At 43.8% G+C, this 27020-nt stretch overlaps 1 long non-coding RNA gene across 1 annotated transcript in view; it reads right to left on the reverse strand.

The window, feature by feature from the left end:
• Nucleotides 1-27020, reverse strand: part of LOC123333706 — a 72989-nt gene that overhangs the window by 32593 nt on the left and 13376 nt on the right. The gene's annotated exons all lie outside the window — the stretch shown is intronic.

Below are 27020 nucleotides of genomic sequence, written 5' to 3' on the forward strand. Positions count from 1 at the left end.
CGGGTTCAATCCCTGGGTCAGGAAGATCCCCTGCAGAAGGAAGTGGCAACCCACTTCAGTATTCTTTCCAGGAGAATTTCATGGACAGAGGAGCCTGGTGGGCTACAGTCCATGAGGTTGCAAGGAGTTGAACATGACTGAGCGACTAAACAACAAACCTTGAGATAACAGCTTCTTCTGGCAGAGGCTTCATCCTTTGTCTTTCTAGGCCCAAGGCATGCTTCTGAATTTATATTCTGTCTATTGGTTCTGCAGTGAGTTTCCTTAGGCTTAAGGCTCTAGGCACAACATCTCCAACATTTCTAACCTTGGTAAAAACTCAGAGAATGTGCCAACAACTCCTTCTCAGCTCAATTCGGGGGAGTATCTCTCTGATTTGTCTGCCTAATTTATTCTGCTTTTAGAACAGTGCAGAGAGATACCGCCTGAGATGTATATTTTAACTACTCACTCAGATAAAATAGACAGAACGGGGAGTTCTTCCTTCTGCCTCTTTCTTTTCTCTGGTCACACTGGTGGGCTCCATGCTCCTCTTTGGAATGTGGAGGCCCCATATTGGATCAGGCCCATCCTTCTTGGCTTAAGGGCTGTTCATTTGGGTGTGACTCTCATCACACAGATTTATCTCTCAAGTCTTCCAGCATTACACAGCAACTCCTTCTGACTTTGAATCAATCTGCCTCCTCGGTATCACCACACTCTTCCCAGTAGCTAGCTCACCTTTCCGCTCTCAGCACACAGACTCAAACTCACAAATCTAGTTCCCGATGATCAAATCACACTAAGCATCTTAAGGGCAACATCCAGTGATTTCTGGGCTTCCCAGCTGGTGCCTGCAGTAAAGAACCTGCCTGTCAAGGCAGGAGACATAGGAGAATCAGATTCAATCCCATGGAGAGAGGAGCCTGGAGGGCTACCGTCCAAGGGACGGTGAGGAGTCAGGCATGCACGCACAGTGATTTCTACTTGGACTTTTTAAACACTCAAGACAGCATTTTTATATTTCACTTTCTCTTGGTTTTTTCCTTACTTCTCTGGTCATTCCTAATAGGCCTCTTGTCGGGCTGGAGCTGTCAGTCTTAGGAGGCCCACCTTGACACCCTACATACAACTGCAACCTTTATCCCTACCCTCCCAGTATTTCTGTCCCAACCTGGTTCTGTTGTATATTCTTTAAAGCACCTGCCACATTTTAACCTATGATATGATTTACTTATTTTGATGTTTTTTTGCACAACTAAAAAGTCTCCTCACCAGAATGTAAGCCTCCTGAGGGAAAGGATTTTTGTCTGTTTGTTCTCTGATTTAACACAAATATCTAATAACATCACATGGCACATAAGAGATAGTCAATGAATATTTGTTGAACAAATAAATAACAAATAATACTCCTTCCGTCCCCTAAGGTGGGGGAGTTGATAAAAATTCTCCCAACACGTGCTATAATCTCTTGATTAACATTTTGGTTTTGGCTGCACTGGGTCTTCGTTTCTGCCAATAGGCTTTCTCTAGTGGTGGTGAGCGGGGCTACACTCTAGTTGCGGTGTGCAGGCCTTTCACCGCAGTGGCGTCTCTTGTTGTGGAGCAATGGCTCTAGGTGTGCAGGCTTCAGTATCTGTGATGCTAAGTTGCCTCGAGGCACGTGGAATCTTCCCAGGTCAAGGATCAAACAAACCCATGTCTCCTGCACAAACAGGTGGATTCTCAACCACTGGACCACCAAGGAAGTCCCTCTTGATTAACATTGATAAACATATCCAAAGTATCCCATCTGAAAGCCTTTTGGGACTCCCAGATCTTTGACTTCCTAGTCAGACTGAAAATGCAGCCACCTCATTAGCTGTGTAAACACTGCAGATGGGACAGAAGCCGTCATCCAGGCAGGATTTTGGGATGTGCACTGCAGACCTTGTGTTACCTGTGTCTCAGATAGTTATGAATATATTCATCGATACCCAATAGGTTTCTGACTTTGTCAGAACATGTTTTGTTTGTTTAATTGAGACTTCACTAATAGCACTCCAGTATTCTTGCCTGGAAAATCCCATGAACGGAGGAGCCTGGTAGGCTACAGTTCATGGAGTTGCAAAGAGTCGGACGCGACTGAGTGACTTCACTTTCTTTCACTTTTCACTAATAGCAGGATTGACCACAACAACTGTAATAATACATTTATTTTTTCCAGAGTGCTCTTCAATATGTGGCTCAAAAAACTTACAGAAATGGCTGTAAAAGAGAAATCAAACTAAAGAGTAGAAATCCCATCTATTTGGCTTTGCTTCAAAAGACAGGTGGTGCTAATGGTAAAGAACCCACCTGCCAAATGCAGAAAACGTAAGAGATGTGGGTTTGATCCCTGGGTTAGGAAGATCCCCTGGAGGAGGGCATGGCAACCTACTCCAGTGTTCTTGCTTGGAGAATCTCATGGACAGAGGACCCTGGTGGGCTACAGTCCATAGGGTCGCAAAGAGTAGGACATGACAGAAATGACTTAGAACACAGAACAAGAACAATAAATAGGCAGATATAACAGAAAGGTGTATGAATATAAGCGAAAAGGTTCTAATGATTAGACCTATTAAGATACAAAATAGTTGCCTTGAACATGGAGGGCTCCAGTTACTGAAAGAGTTTACACGGGGACTGCCCACGACATGTCATGGACCCTGTGAGAGCATTCCTCTAATGAGTGAAGGGTCAGACAGAGTGATCTTGGAGGTCCCTCCTGGGCTGAGAGTCTGAGATCATGGGTTATAATGGTCAGTTCATTCACTCCTTTTAGAGGACAAGAAATGGAACATTACCTTAGTAGGTCACCCGAGTAAACTGAGGCACACACACAAAATGAACAGATGACCCACATTTTCAGAGTGAAAATTCATGAAAAGAACACCCATATTTCTGAATCCCATTTTCCCTTCACATCAGATATAATTAGCTTTCAAAGTGAAAAGTATCAATCAAATGTGAAGGGCAAGGCAGATATGTTTCCATATTCTTTCCACTTGGATAAAAAGGAAACAGCTCCTAGCAATCAAAATTCACTTCACAGAACTTAAAAGTAAGTTGAGATCACCTGTGGGGGAAATAATCAACAATTTTTAGTTGCCTTTCAGAGAAGTCGAGTTCCAATAGAGAATAGGGAACCAATAAAGTGAGTGACTTAGTGGTAAAGAATCCACCTGCCAATGAAAAAGATGCAGGTTTGATCCCTGGGTCTGAAAGATCCCCTGGAGAAGGACATGGCAACCCACTTTAGTATTCTTGCCTGGGAAATCCCATGGAGAGAAGAGCCTGGCAGTCCATGAGGTCACAAAAGAGTGGGACACAACTTAGCAACTAAACAATTCAAAAGTGAGTATCAGAGGTGCTCACATAAGCAGTATAGATTCAAACAAGCTTAAAACCTGAGAGACTGCTGTCTCTGGGCATGAAAAGAGTTGATTTGAAAGCTTAGATTTATATCCAATACTATCAGCACTATGCCTCTCAGGTGTTTGTAATAGTAGGAATCAGCAGTCCCTTACTCTATAAATTCTTTAAAGAGTCATGAAACTTACTTGTTTTGAACCTATCTAGAAACTATACTTGTGTCCCATGAAGTGGTACATCTAGGGAACCTTAAAATCAGTTCCAAAATACCCAATACCACAGATGCCGCCTCCACTCGCCCTGCTGCTCTTAGACATGGTGACCAGGGTTGGAGGATTCAAGGAGGGCTGAATGTCTTCCAGGCTCCAAAAACTCTTACTGATCTCCAAGATAGGAAAACAAGAAGTTGGGAGAGACTGGAATTATATAGACTTTAACTTTCAAAATTGAAAAGAGCCAATAAGATTTCTCTCTACTACTTTTCACATTTTGGACTTTTCCAAGTGAATCAAACACCATAAGACTGTGACTCTCTTCTCTGAAAAATCCCAAGTCTTAAAATTTTGAAGGGCATTCTTCTTATGAAGTAGAGGGATTACAATCTACGAGAAAGATGTAAATTCTAAAGATAAAAAGATGCCATTAAAGAAACTCACTGCTTTGGTGATTCATCCCACAAAAGACCCTAAGATTCCACATTGAAAACGCACATAAACCCATCACTGAAAAGTCTTGAGGAAAGGAGTGTTTCTCCTATGAAATATACCGCTGTACTGAGAAAGGACCTCCTGGGTTCACACTTCTTCCATCTCTGCTTCCTGATTGCCCCTCTTGCCCACATGGACTGAGGTTTGACTTGACCAGACACCATCGAGCCTTTGAGTGAAATATTTAAAATATATTTTAGTTTTGTACAATGTTTCAAGGCTGCTTTCCATTTACAGTTTAGGAAGAATCAGCTCTGTCGCCTGTGCTGGACCATACATCCTTGAGCCTATATTACACCCCAGAGTTCACACCTCTCACTTCCTCTTCCTTATAGTGCCCCTCCCTCCCCACTGGTAACCATAGCTTGTTCTCTGTATCTGTGAGTCTGCTTCCTTTTTGTTACATTCACTAGTTTGTTGTATTTTTCGATTCTACATATAAATGATAACACACAGTATTTGTCTTTCTCTTTCTGACTTATTTCACTTAGCATAATGCCTTCTAAGTCCATCCACATGGCTACACATGGCAAATTGTGTTCTCTTTTCCTGACTGAATAGTATTGCACATATATATAATCCATTCAACTGTGGATGGGTGCTTAGGTTATTTCCCTGTCTTGACAGTTATAAATAATTCTACTATGAACACACTGGGTTGCATGTATCTCTTCAAATCAGTATTTTCGTGTTTTCATATGTATCAGTTTGGCCAAAAATTGGTTTGACATCTTATGGAAAAACCCAAATGAATTTTTGGCCAATCTGGTATATTCAGGAGTGGAATCACTGTGCCATATATCAGTTCTGCATTTAGTTTTTTTGAGAAACCTCTATACTACTCTCCACAGTGTCTGCACTAATTTACATTCCTACTAATAGTGCACAAAGCTTCCCTTTTCTCCATATCCTTGAGTGAGTTTTTTTTAAACCCATTTGCCCTTGAGATGGTAAGGGAGATGATCCTGGGGAACAATCATCTACCTGTTTTAACTCTTCAATCAACTATAATCTGAACCCCTTCTAAAATTGAGAGGCTTACTAGAGGTAAATTAGAAGATTGACATGCATTTCCCTATAACTGGACATCACCCCTCATTAATGATTCTCTTTGAGCTAGAAAGTACTAATTGTCAGGATTGTCTCTCCTTACTCTTTCTTTCCTCAAATGATCTTTTTGTTCTAGTGCACAAAGTTGGCATCCTGCTTCTTTTTTCTCTTTGATGGATGCAGCTCAGGGGCTTGACTGTTCCCACTGCCTTGAATTTTGGAAGACAGAGCTCTGTCCTGCAAACTATCAATCACTGGCACTAAACTGTGATGATTTCCCTACCATGGAGGGTATGTTTGAAAAGAGAAATATCTAGAGCAGGGGTCAGCAAACTGTGTCTCCTGGACCAAATCCAACCTGCCATTTGATTTTTAAAAATGAAGTTTTGGTGGACATTTGTCCATGGGGTGCAAGTGGCTGCTTCAGAGCAACAACAGCAGAGTTAAGTAGTGGCCACAGAGGCTGTGTGTGTGTGTGTGTGTGTGTGTGCCCGCTCAGTTGTGTATGCCTCTTTGGGACCCCATGGGCTGTAGCCTGCCAGACTCTTCTGTGCTTGGAATTTTCTAGACAAGAATACTGGACTGGGTTGCCATTTCCTACTCCAGGGGATCTTCCCAACCCAGGGACTGAACTCAAGTCTCCTGCATTGCAGGTGGATTCTTTACCACTGCTCCACCTGGGAAGCCAGAGTCTTTACAGAGGTAATTAATTAAAATGAGGTTATTAGGATGCTCTATAACAGATTAAGTCAATCTAATACAGTAATTCCAGCTATTGCCACTCAGACAGCTTCAAGTTATTTCCTGCCTCCAGGAACATAGATCAGAGCTCTGATTCTCCACACCCTGTCCTTAAATAAATGAACAGAAACCAGAAGCCAACAAAACAAAACTCAAAATTATCCTTTCATCAAGAATCTCAGTTTTGCTGGTTGATCCCTGCATGGAAATTCTCTAGTTAAACTGTTTTGCCCAAGTCTGCATGGGCCAGTTATATGATCATCAGTGGAACAGCTGACCAAACTCTCTTGTCTATCTTTGGGGAACCTCTGCTCCACGAGTTCAAATACTCACTGGGTCCTGAACTAACTGTGAGATCTGGCATGGGTTAGTTAACCCCTCTGGGTTTCAAGTTGCTCCACATGCAAGATGGAGATAACATGCTCCCTTGAAGACGTGTTTGAAGACTGCTAACAATAGATATAAGATGCCCAAGATGGAGCAGGTACTCACAAAAATATTCTTTATAATGAGATTTCCTTTCTAAAAAATACTTCCTCCAGCTAGTTGTTATCACCCACTCCCCACATTTCCTACTTGCTGGTGAAAGGCCTGGGTGTGCCGACTTCCACGTCCTCCTCCTCTCTGAGGTCCTCAGGGACTAAAAGAACTGGGAAAGCCTGGGCACAAGTCACCAGGGGAACTAGGGAGCTGGATTCCCATCCACTCCGATTGCAACTCCTTTCACCTCTCTGAAGTCACAGAGAAGGATAAGGACAGTCACTTCATGGGGCAGCAACCACGGACAATTTCCTTAATTATTTTATTGGCTTAATTGACTTATGAAGTAAGTAGAATCAGCCCTCTCTTCTGACTCTAATAGTGGTCCACAGATCCTTGCTTAGTTCTTTTCTTGCCGAGACTGATTTTTGCTTTTGACCGCCAAGATGAAACAGTCTAGAAAGTCCTGGAGGGAGGTACTGTGTCTTATTCATATTTGTGCTGCATATATGGTGCCTGGCACAGGGCCTGACATGCAGTTGGGGGCTAGTAAATGATGTCTGATTAATGGTTGAATTAATAAAAATGAATCAGTTAATCGACTGGATATTAGGGTGGAGGATCCTTGAATATTTAGCCTCATCCTTTGCGTAAGACGAGGATGAAAACAGAAGGAAAGATAAGGGGACCCAAAGGGAAACGATTCTGAAAAGCAAAAATGGCATCCAGCAAAAGCCAGAACGAGCAGCATCCCAAAGTGACCCAACTGTGAACAGTCCAATTGTCCAACTCTGGGGCTCTCAGCGCCAAACCCCAATCTCTGCACCGCCAGGCCTCCCCGGGCTCGGTGTCAGAAGGCATGCTGCTGCCGGGAGCAGTCATGCGTGTTCCCTCGGCAGGCCGGGCCTCGCGGAGCCGTGCCAATCTACCTTCCACGACCAGGGCCAAGTCACTTCATCCAGCAACTCTCCAGACCCCTGTCCCTCTCTGACATTCGGGGGATGGCAGCTCCCAGCCCACAGTGAGCAGTTTCAAGGAAAAATGCAAAAACCATTTCTTTTCTTTTGGCTCAGGGAGTCCCCAACTGTGTCAGGGCTACTAGCTGACGATTGATGTCTCGGAGTTATTAACAGTTTCTGCCTGTGCTTCTGTGTCTTGCAGGGCTATCTCTTCTCTCTTAGGGACACCACACAGGCCCACGGGCCGCTATACCTATCTCGTGGCACTAACACTTACATCTACGCATTGTTGTAAGACTCCAATGAGTACTGCAAATATAAATGCTCTGGAAACAGCACAAAGCTACACAATGCTATGTGGTGTTTGGTAATTGGGTAATATAGTCTGTGTGGGTGATTGGGTGATTGGGCCACTGCAGGACCCGCCCTAAGAGCCTGGGCACACCCTGTAATGCTGAACCATGGCACCCATTTCTGGGGTGCTGCCATGCTACTGTTGCCTTTTGAGAAGCCCAAAACCCTGTCATCTGGGGCTAGGCAGGGACCATACTTCCCTTGCTCATTCTCATTTATTCTGGTTCAGTTTGAACTGTTCGGCTCCTTTCTGCTCTGAGGGTGTTCAGGGCTGAAGGTCACAACCCTTCCTGTATGTGGGGCCGGTTCCTGTATCAGCCTGTCCCACCTCTGTGGGGAGGTGTTGCCTTGATTTGGGGGAGGGGGGCAACTCTGATATCATCTTCAAAGAAGCAAGCAGACCCTTCAGAAGCCATGTGATAACCATGATCATGTGCGTCTTCTCCTCTCCTTGGAGATGTGTGCAATTAGTGGTTAAGGTCTAACATCAGACCATCTGGGTTGAAATCTTGCCTCTGCAGCTTACCAGTGTTGAAATCTTGACCACGCCACTGTTTTCTCTGCACCTCAGTTTTCTCACTTGAAAAATGAAGGTGAGGATTGTGCCCACTTCATAGGGTTGCGGTGGGAATCAGATGAGTTTATATCTGACACATTAATGCTTAAGCAAGGTTAGCTCTTATAATGATCCCAGGCCACTACAGTGTCACAGACCTGGTCCTGATCCTTGCTGTTGGCTTCTTATAGGAAATACTAAGTGTCCTGATCTTGGCTTTGCTTCTGTGTGATCAAGGAGAGAGCATGGCTGCTTTGCTTCCCTGATGGTTTAGACAGTAAAGAATCTGCCTGCAGTGCAGGAGACCTAGGTTTGATCCCTGGGTTGGAAATATCCCCTGGAGAAAAAAATGGCAACCCACTCCATTATTCTTGCCTGGGAAATCCCATGGACAGGGGAGCCTGGTGGGCTATATACAGTCCATGGGGTCACAGAAAGTTGGACACAACTGAGTGACTAACACTTTCACTTTTTCACTTCACTTTTTCTGTAAAGGCACTAATACCTTTATCTACACATTGTTATAAGAATCCAAGGAGTACTGCAAATATAAATTCTCTGGGAACAGCACAAAGCCACATAATGCTATGTGGTGTTTGGTGATTAGCTGATATAGTATAGACAAGGTGATTGGTCTGTTCTTTCTTTAAAAGTCTCCCGGGAGAGAGATTCCAACACTTTCTCCTGGTATGGTCTGATGCTACACTACCCTGATAGTGGGGAAGTCCTTTTCTAAAACATGGAGTTGTAATTGACATATGCCATTATTTTAGTTTCAGATGTATAATATAATGATCAATATTTTATTTATTGGGAAATATATCTATGAAATGATCACAACGTAGGTCTAGTTAACATCTACCACCATGCATAGTCACAAAATACAAGTTCTTCTTTATGTTGCTTTAATGTCTCAAAAACGTCCCTATTAAGCATGGGCAAGAATTAGTCATCACTGCTTCATAAGACAGGATAAGAGAAAAAGCCCAGCCTGGAGGCAGAAGGCCTGACTCTGGTCCAGGTGTCCGGTGAAGTACCCTTGTCCCTGGGACCAGCTGTTGAACTTTCCCTTACCAAAGTCTCATCACTAAAGCGAGGACAATAAGCACATCTTTGCTAACTCACTTGCTCAACACTGTTTATCGCACCTGCTTCCACTGTCTGCACTGCCCAGGGTATGTAGTGTGGTGGGCAGATCTGATGAGGTGACTAAAGAGAAGATGAAACCCTGGAGCACTGCTCTAGCCCCAGTTCTGCAGGTCCAACATCAGCCACTTGGTCTCCTTCGGAAAGCTACTACTTTGGAAATTTTTCCTAAAGCTCCCCCAAATTCAATTGCTCAGACTCACTTTTATGGACGTTATCATAACCCCACAGTTCAGTTCAGTTCAGTCACTCAGTCATGTCCGACTCTGCGACCCCATGAATTGCAGCACACCAGGCCTCCCTGCCCATCACCAACTCCCAGAGTTCACCCTAACTCATAAGCCCACAGTTATAGACAAATACATGGTACTGACAGCTACCAAGGATCCTGGCTATGCCATGTCTAAGGTATTTGTTTTTGTTTATTTTATCAGTACCTGCTCTTTGGTTCGGAGAAGGTGATGGCACCCCACTTCAGTACTCTTGCCTGGAAAATCCCATGGACGGAGGAGCCTGGTAGGCTGCAGTCCATGGGGTTGCGAAGAGTCGGACATGACTGAGCGACTTCACTTTCCCTTTGCACTTTCATGCATTGGAGAAGGAAATGGCAACCCACTCCAGTGTTCTTGCCTGGAGAATCCCAGGGACGGGGGAGCCTGGTGGGCTGCCGTCTATGGGGTCACACAGAGTTGGACATGACTGAAGCGATTTAGCAGCAGCAGCAGCAGCTCCCTGGTTGAATCCAAAAGTGATTAACTCTACGAGTGAGGGACTGTATGATGTTCTCAGTGGATCTAGAATCCCAGGAAGGCGCCACATTGCACGGTATCTCTGATGTGAGTGCTCTATCCATAGTCCTCCTCCATGTGAAATAAAACACCCTGCTGTACATTTTCAGTCCTGCAGAATGTATGAGGAACTGCCTGTCCCCATTTGTCTCAATGGGAGCTGTGCGCCTGCTTCTGCCTGGCACTGGGGTCTTTTCTGAGCAGTGAACCATGGGGCAGCCAGACCCCTCTGGAAATCATATCACTCCCGCCCCTTGTCTTCTCACATCCAAAAAGCTCAGCCAGGGGACCTGAGCCATGGTCAGTGCCTCACCTCCTACCTCATCAGCTCACCAACTACACCCTGAGGCTGAATTTAGGAAAGTGTCCAGCGCTGAGCAGAAGTAAGGAGGCCTTCTTGCCTGACAATTCTGCATCTGGAGGTCGTGCTTTAGGTGTGGTTGTTAAACTGGCAGCCACTTCATCGAGGCCAGTCTTCTGGGCAGCTGGTGTTACACCAGCCATTTGCCAAATGCACAGGGTGCTAAATGACAAGTTGTGGGGACAGGAAACAGGATATATGTGAGGGGGTTTGGAAAATATGACTGTCTGGGAGAAAAGGCAACTAGAGCAAAAAACAGACATGGAAGACGGCAGCCTTCCCAAAAGTACATGAAAAATGATAAAAACCTGCACTGATCCTTCATTTACACACTGTTAGCAACACTATAATGCTGAACACTGAATAATTGATCTTTTTAAACTGTGGTGTTGGAGAAGACTCTTGAGAGTCCCTTGGACTGCAAGGAGATCAAACCGGTCAATCCTAAAGGAAATCAATCCTGAATATTCATTGGAAGGACTGATGCCTAAGCTGAAGCTCCAATACTTTGACTACCTGACACAAAGAGCCGACTCATTAGGAAAAAACCCTGATGCTGGAAAAGATTGAAGGCAGGAGGAGAAGGGGACGACACAGGATGACATGGTTGGATTGCATCACTGACTCAATGGACATGAGTTCGAACAAGCTCCAGGAGATGGTGAAGGACAGGGAAGCCTGGCGTGCTGCAGTCCATGGGGTTGCAAAGAATCAGATACAACTGAACGACTGAACAACAACAAATACTATGCATCAGGATTTGACTTCTGTTTCTTGGAGAACTGAGTGGTAGTAGATAATATGGATTGCGAAAGATCTATATTTTTGACCTGGTAACTGATTCTCTAAGGATATAACCCAGAGGAGTGATGTAAAAGAAAAAGACTATCTTTTCTTTAAAAAACAAAAAGAAGAAATTTTTAAAAATACATATGTTAACAAATAAATGTATATATATATGTGTGTGTGTGTGAATATATATACACACACATATACATGTTCTCAGTCTCTCAGTCATGTCTGACTCTTTGTGACTCCCTGGACTGTAGCCTGCCAGACTCCTCTGTCCATGGAATTTTCCAGGCAAGAATACTGGAGTGGGTTGCCATTTCCTCCTCCATGGGATCTTCCTGACCCAGAGGTCAAACCCCTGTCTCCTGCATTGGCAGATGAATTCTTTACAACTGAGCTGAGAAAGAACTCTGTATTGGGGGATCTAGAGTTTCCCAGAGATTGCACCCTGCATTTCACTGCTCCATCTCTTTCAGCACAAGTTTGTGAAGGAAAGGAAGGCATAGTCCACAGCCCCAGAGTCCAAATTTGCCACTGGCAGCAGGTCTCAGAACCCCAGGTCCAACAATGGACTCCCCTGGTCCAGCCGCAAAACATTTATAACCTCTCCAAGCAGTCCTCTGGCAGAGAAAAGCAAACTGTGAGCTCAGGAAGCTAATGACCTCGAAACTATCCATTTATCTTGGCCTTTCCCCTCTGTGTGAGATGCCACAAAAAGTGCCAGTCTCTCTCTTTCTCTCTGAAGAAGAATGGATGTAGCCAGAAAACCATGCATGTTTCACCTTGGCTGTTCCTCCTGGGCCAAGCCCAGGGCTGGGCTACCAATGGGAACCAGAGGGGTAAAGGGAATCATTCTTGATCATCCAAACCAGCTTCCCGAATCCTCCACCTAGGGGAGAGAGCTCACCTGAGTTCTGCTTCGGAGCCTAATGTTCATCAGCTTCTCCATAAATCTTCATAAAGAGACAATGCTGATTCCTAACAAACCTCCTGTTTGAAGCCAGAAGCTGGTGATGGGCAGTGGTGGGCAACACAGCTCCCAGCTACCTCCGCCCTCCCACCAGAGGGAGGGGGTGGGCGGCTGCCCTGAGGAATCTGAGCGACTGAAATCAATAGTTCTTCTCAGTTGCCCAGCATCTGCTTCAGTGGCTGCCCTCACCCTGGCACAGGGACTCCAGCTCCCCGCTGGGCCCAGCCCAAGCCAAGAGTTGGCACAGCAAGGCTCCCCTTTGTTTATGGTGCGGGCCACTTGGGTGTGAGATGTTTCCTCTTCTCTTTGCTGCAACTCTCAATTGGATTTGGGTTAAACAACAAATTCAGGGACTGTGGCTGGGTTGAGAAGGCAACTTGTCTCAAGCTGAAACACAAGCAAACAAACCAACAAGACCAAAATCCACAAGGAAAAAATATAATCACTGTGTTTGGAAAAGGCAAAGCTGGCCTGATGATCATTCCCCCCGTGACCCATTCCCCCAATATCCGTATCCTTCATTTTGTGAAATCTCCCATTTTCTCGACAACTTACCTTTTCTTTTTCTCCCGCCAAAATTATATTTCTCTTCTTTACTTGGATCACACCAGGGCCACGAATGTTCTTTTGGATCAAAACATGCCAAGTCTCCTTTGCACTTTGTTTTCTTCCAGAGGGCAAAGTGAAGGAAGGACATTTGGGGAAAACATCTTGAGGAGGGAAGAGAACTGATGTAATCTTCTTCCAGTCAAATTGCTAATTTGAGCTCTTTAAGTTGTATTTTTCCCCCCCAAGTTTGGCTTTAAGGATGAAAATATATTACTTTCAGGTAAATCCGCAGTTGCATTTAAAATTCCCAGGCTGCCTCTGATACATGAAAAGGTAGTTTAGTTTGTTTGCTGCTATATTAATGTGTGAAGTAGCTAAATTAATCCTTCCATATGATGTCTGAATAGGTTATTATAAGGTGCTTAGAGATTTGGCAGGCTGAGCCCCATCTTTCTTTCAAGATGTTAAGAAAATAAATGTAAATGCAGGAAACACTGCATGTGGGGATCTGCTGTCCAACTTTACGATTTGAATGTCAGTGTAGTGTTTAGGAAAAGTTAACCACAGTAACAAGGGCTCAAGATTCTCACTAGGGTTGATCCTTCCTCTGAACCTTTGTTTAGTTATGTTCAATCCTGAGGGACTCAAGACTGGGTCGCTTTCCAGTTTCCCAGCCCTGTTGTCTTAGTTAAGACTCTTCAGTCTTCTGCCTTACAAAACCCATCTTGACCTAGTTTGAACCAAGATGGGGATTTTATTAATAAGCTCCTGGGATATCTCACAGAAGCCAAAGGCAGTGGGACTCCTCAAGGAGCATGAAATAGGAACTGGGAAAGAAACTGGAAATACAGCTGTGCTCATGTTCTTTTTCTGTGTCTGCTGTTTACTTTCTCACTCTTCTCTAAAGGTTGACTTTCTTTCATGGTGCTTTCCTGCGGGGAGAGAGTAAACCCAGATCCTGAGTTTTAAAATGTTTAATTCCACGCCACACAGAGGAAAGGGCCAGCTCCTAACCAGAAGTTTACTTTTACTTTTTTTAATTTTACAGTTAACACACCAGCGCTTTCTTGCCTCCATTGCACTGCTTCTCCATTTGCTTTGTTCCTTTTTCAAAGCATTCTGTTCTTGGTATGTGGATTTCATACTTTACATCTCACTTAGGACATTCTATTGTGTTTTATTTGCTTTTCAATTTTCATTCATTGTTGCTGTTCAGTCGCTGTCATGTCCAACTCTTTGCAACCCCATGGACTGCAATAAGCCAGGTTTCCCTGTCCTTTACCATCTCCCGGAGCTTGCTCAAACTCATGTCCATTGAGTTGGTTATGACATCCAGCCATCTCATCTTCTGTCACCCCCTTCTTCTCCTACCCTCAATCTTTCCCAGCATCAGGGGGTTTTCCAAAGAGTTGGCACTTCATATCAGGTGGCCAAAGTATTGGAGCTTCTGCTTCAGCATCAGTCCTTCTAATGAATATTCAGGATTGCTTTCCTTTAGGATTGACTGATTTGATCTCCTTGCTGTCCAAGGGACTCTCAAGACTCTTCAACACCACGGTTTGAAGGCATCAGTTCTTTGGCACTCAGTCTTCTTTATGGTCCAGCTCTCACATCCATACATGACTACTGGAAAAACCATAGCTTTGACTATACAGACCTTTGTCAGTAAAGTGATGTCTCTGATTATTAATACACTGTCTAGGTTTATCCTAGTTTTTCTTTCAAGAAGCAAGCATTTTTTAATTTCATGGTTGCAGTCACTGTCTGCAGTGATTTGGAGCCCAAGAAAAATATTTTTGCCTGGAGAATTCCATAGACAGAAGAGTCTGGTGGACTACAGTCCATGGGGGTAGCAAAGAGACATGACTAAAGGACTAACACTTTCATTTAACTTTTCAGCTCATCATCAACTAGTTGGAAACTATTGTGCAGTCTTAGCCAACAAAGTTGGTTAAATCCATTAAGATTTTTTGGTTACAAGGAACAGAACCGAACCACAGCTAGATGAAGCAAAAAGAGAAATTTACTGCGAAGAGCCTGAGATAGATCACGGAATCCAAGGAAGAACTGAATGTCTTGGGAAGAACAAGCATTGCTCTGGTGACTTCAGAAACAGCATTTTCTGGACCCTCTCTCCAGACTTCTCTCATTTTTGTGACTTGACTCATTCCCAGTTTCTGACTCTGGTAGAAATTCCTGAGAGAGAATCTGATTGTCCTCATTCAGGTGTCCTCACCTGGTGAAATACAGCTCTAATTTGAGTTAAGTGGTATTCAGCAAAAACATTCCTTCTTGGAGTACAGGGCTTGCTACATAATTTGTATGGTTCAGTGCAAAATGAAAATGTAGAGTTCCTTGTTCAAGAATTATCAAGCATTTCAAGATGGTATATCAGAGCATTAAACCAAATATAGGGCCCTTCTAAGCCCAGGGCCCTGTGAGACTTCACAGGTCACATGCCCATGACGCTGGTTCTGCCTGGAAGCTCAGCCCTGTGATCAAATTGTGGCTGCTAGTCTTGGGTTTTGTCTTGAATTGCTCACCTGCAGGATGTTGTAAGGCAATTCCATGGAGAGCCCAGCTGGCAAGGATGGAGGCTTGCCAATCACTGCATTAGTGAGCTTGGAAGTAAATAACTAGCCTTTCCTGTCCCCATCCCAGCAAGCCTTAAGATGACACTGTAGCCCAGGATGGTATTTCAACCTTATGAGAGACTGTGAAGCAAAGTCACCTTATGAATTCAAGTCTGGAATTCAGATACACAGAAACTATAGGACAATACATCTTTTAAGACTCCAAGTTTGTTTTTTTTTTAAGAATTTTTTATGTGGATCATTTTTTTTAGTCTTTATTGAATTTGTTACAATATTGCTCCTGTTTTATGTTTTGGTTTTTTGGCCATGAGGCCTATGGGATCTTAGCTCCCAGACCAGGGATTGAACCCACACCCCTTGCATGGGAAGGCGAAGTCTTAACCACTGGACCACCAGGGAAGTCTCTAAGCCACCAAGTTTTTGAGGGCACTTGCAAAAGATAGCTAATATAGTGTTACTCATTATGCTGATCTATTGACATGTATTGTAATTTACACATGGGCAATTGAGTGAGGTTATGGACTATACAATCCAGTTTTATCTAAATTCATTCTCATAAAAAATGGACAAATACTTAAAAAAAAATCCTGCAAAGAAACTGGCTGCTGTTGCTGCTGCTAAGTCACATCAGTCGTGTCTGACTCTGTGCAACCCCATAGACGGCAGCCCACCAGGCTCCCCCGTCCCTGGGATTCTCCAGGTAAGAACACTGGAGTGGGTTGCCATTTCCTTCTCCAATGCATGAAAGTGAAAAGTGAAAGTGAAGTCGCTCAGCCATGTCCAACTCTTAGCGACCCCATGGACTGCAGCCTACCAGGCTCCTCTGTCCATGGGATTTTCCAGGCAAGAGTACTGGAGTGGGGTGCCATTGCCTTCTCTGGCAAAGAAACCAGAGACTGATGTTAATGCTGATAACACAGACAAACTGATCCCAAGAAAATGGCTCTTCATTTAAAGGAAAAAAATAATGATAATTAATCAGATCTGTCAAGATGGTGACCACAAGTGAACATTTTTAAAATATGGGTTTACAACCACTTGAAATGTTAGCTTAAAATGTATAAAAATTATGAATAAGTAAATATTCACACATTCATGCAAGGCCCAAAATACCTCTCTGATAGGTTGCAAGACCAAGAAGATTGGTGACTGCTGTGCGGAGAGCACCGGGTCCCCTGTGTTGAGGCTGCTTGGTTACAGCATCATCATTGCAAGGATGGGTAGTGGTCAGGTAGCAGGTACAGCCCTGGGCAGCATTTTGGCAGCATTTGGAACACTTATAATGACCAGCAGACTAAAGCATTTCATGAATCCTAGCCCTAACTCTAACCCCATAGTCACACATGATGGAGACATTCTAATTTGATTATTCAAGGAAAGAGTAATTCCGGAAGACAGAAAATCCTTGGAAACACACAAATTATACATACAATTTAAAAAAAATTTGTCTTGATATTAATTCAGAAAAAAAAAACTTTAACATAGGTACAATTCAACACAACATAATAAAGTGAACCCAATGTACCTGCCACCTGGGCCAAGAATCTGAATGTTGCCAGATGTCTGAAAACTCTCCAGACATCCTTCACCAACAATATCACTCTTCTCTACCCTAGAAAGAGCTGCTGTTGTGACTTTTGTAATAACCCTTTTCTGGCTTTTTTGATAGTTTTACCACTTTGATATGTCTCCATTAACAATACGGTTTGGTTTTACCTGTTTTTAAATTTTATGAATAGACACCAGCTTGCATGTTGTCTTTCATTTTATATCTTGGGTCAACACTACTTGAGAGCCATTTATTGCAAATACTTGCATCTATTTTTACTGATAACCTGATCTTTTGTATTAACATCCCAATTTATCTATCCATTCTTTGCAGAAGGTTGTTTGGCTTATTTCCCATTTTGAGTAATTACAAGCAATTCTACCTTAAATATTCTGGCATACATCATCCTGGTGTGCACCTACATGAGTTTCTCTGGGACACATGTAGTGGTAGAAACACTGAGTTGTAATCTGTGTACATCTTCAACTGTAGTGAATAATGCCCATTGTCTTCTGAAGCAGCTATACCAATTTATACTGCACCCTCCTCCCCGGTGTTTGAGACTTCTCATTATTACACTGCTGTTGTTCAGTCACTGAGTCATGTCCGACTCCTTGCAACCCCACGGACTGTAGCACGCCAGGCTCCTCTGTCCTCCACTGTCTCCTAGAGTTTGCTCAAATTCATATCATTGAATCAGTGATGCTATCTAACCATCTCATCCTCTTATTAATTATTACACATCTTTGCCAATACTTGGTATCATCAAACTTTTTAATTCTTGCCAATATGATAGATATGTAGTGTTATCTCTTTCTGCTTTTAATTTGCATTTCTCTCATTACTACTAAAATGTTTTACATATATTTATTGGCCATTTGGATTTATTCTCTTGTAATTTGTGGACTTTTCCCATTTTTGGGTGGGGGGGTTGAGTTTTTCTTATTCATATGGTGCAGTCTTTTACATATACTGTGAATTTATTGCCAGCTATGTTTTACAAATATCTTAACATTTATATCTTCCCACCCTAAAGTTTGACCTTTCATTATTTTTAGGGTATCCTTTGATAAACACAAGTGTTTTATTTTAACGTAGCTGACTCTTTGAGACCCCATGGACTATAACTCACCAGACTCTTCTGTCCATGGAATTCTTCAGGCAAGCCATTCTTTTCTCCAGGGGATCTTCCCAACCCAGGGATTGAACCTGGGTCTCCTGCATTGCAGCAGATTCTTTATTCTCTGAACTACCAGGGAAGCCCTTAATGTAGCCAAAGTAATAAATCTTTCATTTTAAAATCTTATTCAAGGAGATTTTGCTTATATTCCTTGTACGAAAATACTCTGTTTGTTCTTGTTTAGTCACTAAGTCATGTCTGACTCTTTGCAACCCCATAGAGCCAGGCTCCTCTATCCATGGAATTTTCCAGGCGAGAATAATGAGTGGGTTGCCATTTCCTTCCCCAGGAGATCTTCTCAACCCAGGGATTGAATCCACGGCTCCTGCTGCATCTCCTGCACTGCAGGCAGAGTCTTTACCGCTGAGCCACCAGGGAAGCCCTTTATTACGATTTAAATGTAGTTTTACCTTTCACATTTAGACTTTTAATCCACTTAGAATTCATCATTGAACAGGCATTCCTTCCTTCACTGAGCTGTCATGTACCTCTATCAGATATCAAGTGCCCATGCATATGCATATTCTTTTCTTGTTCTCTCTATGCGGCTTCATTGGTCTGTTTGTCTATCTCTATGCTAATATCACATTGCTTCTACTATTGTTGTTCAGTCGCTAAGCCATGTCCAATTCTTTGAGACCCCATGGACAACAGCACGTTGGGCTTCCCTTTCCTTCACAATCTCCTGGAGTTTGCTCAAACTCATGTCCACTGAATCAGTGATACCATCCAACCATCTCACCTCCGTGACCCCCTTCTCCTGCCTTCAATCTTTCCCAGCATCAGGGTCTTTTCCAATGAGTTGGCTCTTCACATCAGGTGCCCAAAGTATTGGGGCTTCAGTTTCAGCATCAGTCCCTCCAAAGAGTATTAGGGTTGATTTCCTTTCGAATTGACTGGTTTGATCTCCTTGCAGTCCAAGTGACTTTCAAAAGTCTTCTCCAGCACCACAATTCAAAAGCATCAATTCTTCGGCACTTGGCCTTTTTTAATGGTCCAACTCTCACATCCATACACGACTATTGGAAAAACCATAGATTTGATTATATGGACCTTTGTCGGCAAAGTGATGTTTCTGTTTTTTAATATGCTGTCTAATTTGTTATAGCTTTTATTCCAAGGAGCAAGTGTCTTTTAATTTCAGGGCTGCAGCCACTATCCGCAGTGATTTTGGAGTCCAAGACTGTAACTTAAATCTAGTGTCTTGCAAGTCCTCTCACTTCATTCTTTTTCTTCGAGACAGTGAGGTACTTTTTTAGAATTTAAGTTTTAGAATCAACTTGTCAAATTCTTAAAAACAAAAAAAGACTTGCTTAGATTTTGACTAGGGTTCAGATTACATGGTGGTGGTGGTTTAGTTGCTAAGTTGTGTCTGACTCTTTGCAACCCCATGGACTGTAGTCTGCCAGGTTCCTCTGTCATGGGATTCTCCAGGCAAGAATACTGGAATGAATTTCCATTTCCTTTTCCAGGAATCTTCTCAACCCAGAAATCGAACCTGGGTCTCCTATATTGCAGGCAGATTCTTTACCAACTGAGCTATGAGGGAAGTCCAAGATTATAGAAAATCCATAAATCAATTTGGGAAAATTAGTATCTTTTCTATATTGGATATTCCCATCCATGATATGGTATATTTCTCAATTTTTTAAGATTTTCTTCAATATCTCTCAACACAGTTTTACAATTTTGTCCATAGAGTTCTTGCATATATATTTACATTAGTTACTTCATTTTTCTACATTTTTTGCTGATTTATTCAAATACAACTGAGTTTTGTGTATTGTTATTGTATCTAGCTATTGGAAAAGCTCTTTATTAGTTCTAATAATTTATCTGTAGGTTTGGATTTCCTGTGAGCATACACTTACCTCCCACCTCTTTTTTCTTGCCTTTGTGCACAGTCTAGGTCCTCCAGGAAAATGTTCAATATTGTAACTTACATGCACATATCTTGTACCTTTGTGATTCTGTAAGCTCAATGAGGAGTGGATCATTGCACAAAGGGGGTGTTGAATAAGCATTTGTTGAATGAATAATTGAATGAACAAGCTATTCTATCATGCAAGTGGCTAACCATAGCGTAAATCATAGGTTGTCACAGAGGCTGGGGACAAATTGAAAAAAACTAGATTAGGAATCAAAATCAGAACTGACAGGACACAATACACTCCCTGAGCCCAAGACAAAGTTGCAAAGTACATAGATTATTAGCCTAGTAAAATGATTTAAGCTTAGAATAGAAAGAGAGTGACTGATTTTTTTTTTTTTTTAAATCCCAGGCACAGTGCTAGGCACTTTTAAATTCATAATTCCCCTCCCCAAATTCCTTTTTTTTAATCTTTATTTTTTGAATATGTTATTATGCTTCTATTGCTCTTATCTTAAAGTCTAAATCTTATATGATCTAGTTCCTGCCTGCTCCTCCAGCCCTGATCTTAGGACAGTAACCCTCCTGGTTATGTTTTAATCTCTTTGGCTGCTTTTCAGCTCTTAGAAAACAAAGCTTCCTCACCTAGTAATGCCGTGCCTATCTTTTCCTTCTGCCTGGAACACGCTTTCCACCATGTCTCCTGGCTGGCCTCTCTCCTCATCTGTCGGATCTCTGCTCCAGTGTCACCTCCTCAGGGAAACCTGTCCTTACTTTCAACAAATAGCTTTGCTTCCCCCACAAAGTATATTCTTAAAGCACCTGTACTTTTCCTTAAAGGCTCTTACCAAAATAGCAAGTTAATCCCTGTGTTATTTGATTACCATCTCCCACTTGACTGTAAACTCCAAAAAGGTGATGAATGTCTAGCTTATTCATTTCTGGATTCCCAAACACCTGGCCAGCATCTGGCACACACACGGCAGGTGATAGCTACTCCCTGAACTGAAAACTGTAGATCTTCACTATTGACTTTCCTTCGCACTGCCAAATCTGAGTTTTTCCCGTTGCTCCCAGGTGCTCTCAGATGCTCCCTTCTTGTTCCCAAAGCCTTGTGTCCTTAAATCTATGAAACCGCTTAACCAGGTTTAACCCAGTTTACCTCCACTTTATTCTCTCAGCACCAGCACAGGTGCCAGGCCCATAGTAGGTGCTAATATACATTAGCTTGAGGAAATCAATGAACGCAAATGAACAATACATAATGAATAAGTTGTATATGTGTATACAACAAGTATTTTGGCCTTTCTTACCATGGGGCAGTCTCTTTGATGAAGCTAACTATTTGCAAGTTCTTTATGATAATTCAAGCAATTAGCCTCCCTATGAGAGGCTCTAAGAGAGAAACACTTTATACTGAATTACAGTCAGTGGTGAATACTGTTACAGAGAGGGTCTGGTGTACCGTATACATATGTGGATGTAATATAATATATATATATACATATATTGCTTTCTAAAAAAAACTTACAAAAATAAAGAAAATGTCAAAGCCTTTTAAAGGGCGTGATCACGCTGAGTAATACAACCCTTCCTTCATTTTTACATTATTTCGGTATGAGATGTTTTTATGGCTCTTGCTAAAAATAAAAGACATTTCAGACTTTCTCAGTAAATGAAGCACTGCAGACTTTTCAGTTTTGTTGTTTCCCCTAAAATTAATATAATTAATTAAAATCCAATGTTAGTCTGATTTACAATCTGTGAGTCAATGAGTCACAGACTCTTATGCTAATAGGGCAGTTGAGTTTTCTGAGCTTTTCACAAAAAAAAAAAAACACAACTGTGTCCCAGCACAGGGCCAGCAGAACAGGCATGACAGAGACCCAGCAAGAAAGACCTTCCTAACCTGACTGTAGTATATTTATACTGTGTTTGGAGTAGAAGAGTCTAAGAATAATTTGGAAAGACAACTGCTTTTATCAAGTGTAAGAAATTAGTTTAACTGAATTTAAATGTAATTGCAGGAGCAGCTGGTGAAGGCTAATTTCTGTTCACAGTCTGCTTTCTCGGGAACTGCACCCCCATTCTGTTCCCTAGGAAAGGATCAAGTTTCAAGCTGTGTATCGCTGATACCAACTCTTACAGGCTGGTCTTGAACTGGGGTCAATGCCAGGAGCCACAGAGGAGATCACCCCTCTCCCCATATTTACGGTCACGTGCTCCTCCCCCACCTTTGAAAAGACACTGCCAGGAATAAGTATCAGGTTGACTTACTCTGAAAGGCTTGAGCAACTCTCAGGTCCATTCTGATGGGGCCTCTGTCTATATGGCACCTGATCCAGGTGCTTAGCAGCTTCTCCAGGTTCAGAATGACAGATCCCACCTGATGGGAAAAACTGTTGACTTCAAGAGCTGCAGAATTCTTACATGTCATCTGCCTGCACCAGCTCGCTCACTTGACAGATCAGAAATGGAGAGCCTGAGAGGGAGGCAGTCTGACTGCCAGTCCAGTCCACCACCCCACACGACATCACCACACCCCCAAAATGCTGTGCCCACTCCTTTCACATAAGATTAAACGTCTGCCCCCCCACCCACCAATCCAGGCCAATAGACAAACCTGTGTATCTTCTCAAATGCTCTAAACTGAACACACAGGCATTCAGGTCTTTTTATTTGACCCACCAATATTTCCTTTCATTGGGTCAAGGTTTTGCTCTTCTTAAACTATCAGCCCTTCTGGAATATGTAAGATTTCTCCATCATTTACATTCAGGATAAAGGAAGTTACAAAATTATTTATAGGAGATAAGACTTCCATTGACAGAATGAAGTAAGGAAACTGGAAAACTGAGGAAGTCTGAGGAAGCCAAGCAAAGGAAGCAAGGCGGGGGGCTCCAGGTAAGTGCTCAGCTCGTCCCTCTCCTGAGCGACTCGCGAGCTCTCCTTGAAGAGCCAGCGGTGCCTGTGAAGTCATAGCTTCCCAAGGGTCACCTGGCTCCAGCTCCGGACCAGTGCATCCAGCTGGGCCTAGGGTTTCCTTCCTCATGGGCAACTGTCCTGGAGCCTCTGCATGACAGAAATGCTGCTGCGAGGTTTCTGATTTCTCCCTCAGAGAATCCCCAGACAAGGGCATCCAGCCCACGAGGGTGTTGAGTTTCCAGTGGCTCAAAGCTTTGTTCTCCAACCACAGCACACACCCCAAGGCTCCTGGTACTTGTCAGACTGCCAGACACCTTCAAGCGGAAGCCAACGTGATGAAAGCCAAGGGCTCTGTGCTCTCACAGAACCTGCCCAGCAGAGAACAGTCTCCAAGGCCTTGACCTGGCTGGCCTCTTCTTCACCCTCACTCACCCCGTCTGCGTGCTTCTCCTTGCTGGGTTGGGATGCAGGGCAGCTCTGCCCATCCTCTCCCACCTGCTGGGCAGGTGGGATCAGAACCTGGCCACTGGGGTCAGAACCTGGCCACTTCCCAGCAGCACACACACACACACGAGCACGTGAGGCCTGGCCCCCACGGCCGTGTCCTACTAAGGCTGCAAGTACACCCCACCCCACGCATCTCGTGCCTCCTTAGGAGACTCCTCAAGCTCCTGTCACTCTCCTGTCTGCAGGACCCTATTGCCCGCCCCTGCTGGTACAACTCTCCTTAGCCCCAACAGGACAATCCCCAAGGGTCCTCTAACTATCCTTTTATCTTTAGTCTTATTCCTGGATTGATGATGCCTCCTAAGGGCCCTTTACTTTAGGCCGAATGTATTCTCAACACACCTAAATATGTATTTGTGAAGACCAGAGGACTGGTGTCACAGGACTAATAATACTGAACCAAAGTTCCCAGTCCTGTTCTTGAAAGTTTGTTGTCCACAATCTGGAGTTCAGATCAATGAAGCTCACCATTCCCTTTATGGGACTTGACTATCCTTTTTCTCTACCATGATTTGCATATCACAGGGCCTTTCTCAATTATTGGCAGGGATGGGAGGGGAAGGGAGGGCCCAAAAACATATTGCAAACATTGATAAAGTTTAATAAAATCTGTGGGCTTCCCTGGTGGCTCAGAGGTAAAGAATCCACCTGCAATGCAGGAGACCCAAGAGATGCAAGTTCAGTCCCTGGGTCAGGAAGATCCCCTGGAGGAGGGCATCGCAACCCACTCCAGTATTCTTGCTTGGAAAATCCCATGGACAGAGAAGTCTGATGGGCTATAGACCATAGTGTTGCAAATAGTCAGACATGACTGAAGTGACTTAGAACACACAATAAAATCTGTGGGGTAATTCCATGATACATACCAAACACTCATGCATGCCTGAGCTCACTAAAGGGAGAGGGTTGGCTGAGTAATGGTAAGATCCTGGTTCATTTCTCCGATTCTGATGTTATTTATAGCACCTGCCAGTCACTGAAAAGTTGCTAGACTGTTGGGGCATTTTGGGTAAAAAAAAAAAAGTAGCTGCAGTCTTTAATCTTAGAGAGCTGCATGCATACATGCTCAGTTGCTTCAGTTGTGTGTGACTGCAACTCTATGGACTGTAGCCCACCAGGCTCCTCTGCCCATGGGATTCTCCAAGCAAGAATACCAGAGTGGGTTGCCATTCCCTTCCCTAGGAGATCTTCCTGACCCAGGGATTGAACCCGGGTCTCTCATATTGTAGGCAGATTCTTTACCATCTGAGCCGCCAGGAAAGCCCAGACAGAGGCTGTGCTAAGTCGCGTCAGTCGTATCTGACTCTGTGACCCCAAGGACTGTCGCCTGCCAGACTCCTCTGTCCATGGGATTCTCCAGGTAAGAATACTGGAGTGGGTTGCCATGTCCTCTTCCAGGGGCTCTTCCCCACCCAGGGATCTGGGCTACTTTGCTATTGAGCAAATCTCACTGAAATCCTTCCCTTCCTGGTTCAAGTCATGGAGCCTGAGTCCTCGGCTAGAAGAGTTTTTGGCCTCCATCAGAGAGCACTCTTACCCTTGACCTTCTCTTTTCTAAACTATTTTTCATTATATGAAATTGTCTTTCTTTGTAAAGTCATTTGGTTCAACCCCTGCTAAATCTATTGTGACTCACATTCCTTCAGGAAGTACACACAAGAAAACAGATGGTGAGTGGGGGAGTGAGGTGGGCGTGGGGTGAGGATGGAGTTATGGTCTGCAGCACAACTGTGAGACACCTCAGGGTCTGCTGGAAGGGTCAGCTGGCCAAGGAACTTAAAGTTTGATGCTCAGAGGCCTGCAGGCGGCTGAGCTCCTGCACAGGACTGGACAGGAGGAGCCCTTGAGGACCAGACAGGAGAGAGTGCTGTTCTCTGAGAATCGGCTTGCAACTCAGCCCATGTGAGGGCTGTTCACCGAGGTGTCTCGGCCAGGTGGCAGATTTCTCCTGTTGTCCTGTAACTTGGCTTGAAGCGGAAGATGACCCATGTCACCTGGCGCCCTGATAACAGAAAGCAAATTCCAGCAAAAAGTGCCCATGCCTATGCTGGCCATCTCGTGCCCAGCAGGCAGCTCCCTGCCATCTGGCCACCTTAGAGAGCTCACAGCCGCTCTGCTCCTCACCCACCTGGCTTCAGCTGCTCCAACCCCAGTGACAGGGACAGCGTGGCCAACACTGGGCACAAACCAGGCTCTGATTTACCTGCTCTCCTGCTCCAGGGACCAGGTCCCCTGATGCTGTTGTGCCCTAGTTTTCTGCAGAATTGATGCCCCATCCCTTGGGGTAAGAAAGCTTTCAACCTTATTTGAAACTATTGAAAAATTTAAAGCTCAAATACATTTGTGGCATTCACTTTTGTCAGAGGATGTTAGCAGAGATTTCCTAAGGCATTAAGTGAAGAAAAAAAGTACCAGGTAGATGGCAATTCCAAGGGAAATTGTGTAACCCACATGTAAGCCTAGGTGGTCTCTTTCTAACATAACGTTACAAACAGGAGATCCAGCAATGACCTGTCATAATATCGTCATGTTTCTCTTTAAAAGTTTTTCTAAATTTACTTTTATTTGGAAGATAATTGCTTTACAATGTTGTGTTGGTTTCTGCTGTACAACTTGAATCAGCTGTAAGTAGACAAATGTCCCCTCCCTCTTGGACCTCCCTCCCTCCCAGCCATCCCACGCCCCAGGGTGTCACAGAGCACCAGGCCGAGCTCCCTGTGTCATACGGCAGCTTCGCACTAGCTAGCTATTTGCACATGGCAGTGTACAAGCTTCAGTGCTACTCTGTCACTTCGTCCCACCCTCTCCTTCCCCATAGCGTTCACAAAACCGTTCTCTACACCTGAGTCTCTATGCCTGCCCTGTAAATAGGTTGGTTCATCAGTACCATTTTTCTACATAAAAAGCTTGTTAAAGGGCCAGGTAATATCTTGTGATAATCCAACAAATCTGAACACTTTATTGCTTTATTTACACACTGACTTATTTTATGAGTGGATTACAAGAATTTATGTAATGAAATTTAAAAATATCTAGAGATACATGAAAAATCAGAGCCCAAATGCTTAGGGGTAGGAGGAAAAATCTGGCATGCAGATGTACAGATGACCAGGTTATCCCGGTAATAGAGCTGAGCCACTAGCTAAGGAGGGATAATTTCTGAGCTCTTCTTGTCACGGGGGTTGATGGCATCAGCATCGACACCTGTGTGAGCAAGGCGCTGGCTCCATGTGGGCTAAGACATGCTCCTGCCTACAAGAAGCTCAGGGGTTTGTGGCAAACAACGGGGATTCCTCCTCTAAATCCTTATCCAAATGGGGTTGTGACACAAATTTTTGAAGAAAAGAAGGCTGGGGTCACCAACATGTCTTGAGCATCTGTAGGAATCATGCTAGAGATAGACTCTCTACCTGCTGATCTGTTCAGCGCTCCCCCCGCCACACACACACTCTCCTGTCCTGCCAGCAGCCCCAGTTCTCCCTGGCTCAGAACCTCCCCAGGGATCTATCCAGACTGCACAGAGCAGCACCCCAAAACTGTCCCCTACCAGCTCTCCCTCATCTATAAAAG

Source organism: Bubalus bubalis, chromosome 5 (assembly GCF_019923935.1).
Source record: "Bubalus bubalis isolate 160015118507 breed Murrah chromosome 5, NDDB_SH_1, whole genome shotgun sequence".
In the NCBI taxonomy this organism is placed as follows: Eukaryota; Metazoa; Chordata; class Mammalia; order Artiodactyla; family Bovidae; genus Bubalus; species Bubalus bubalis.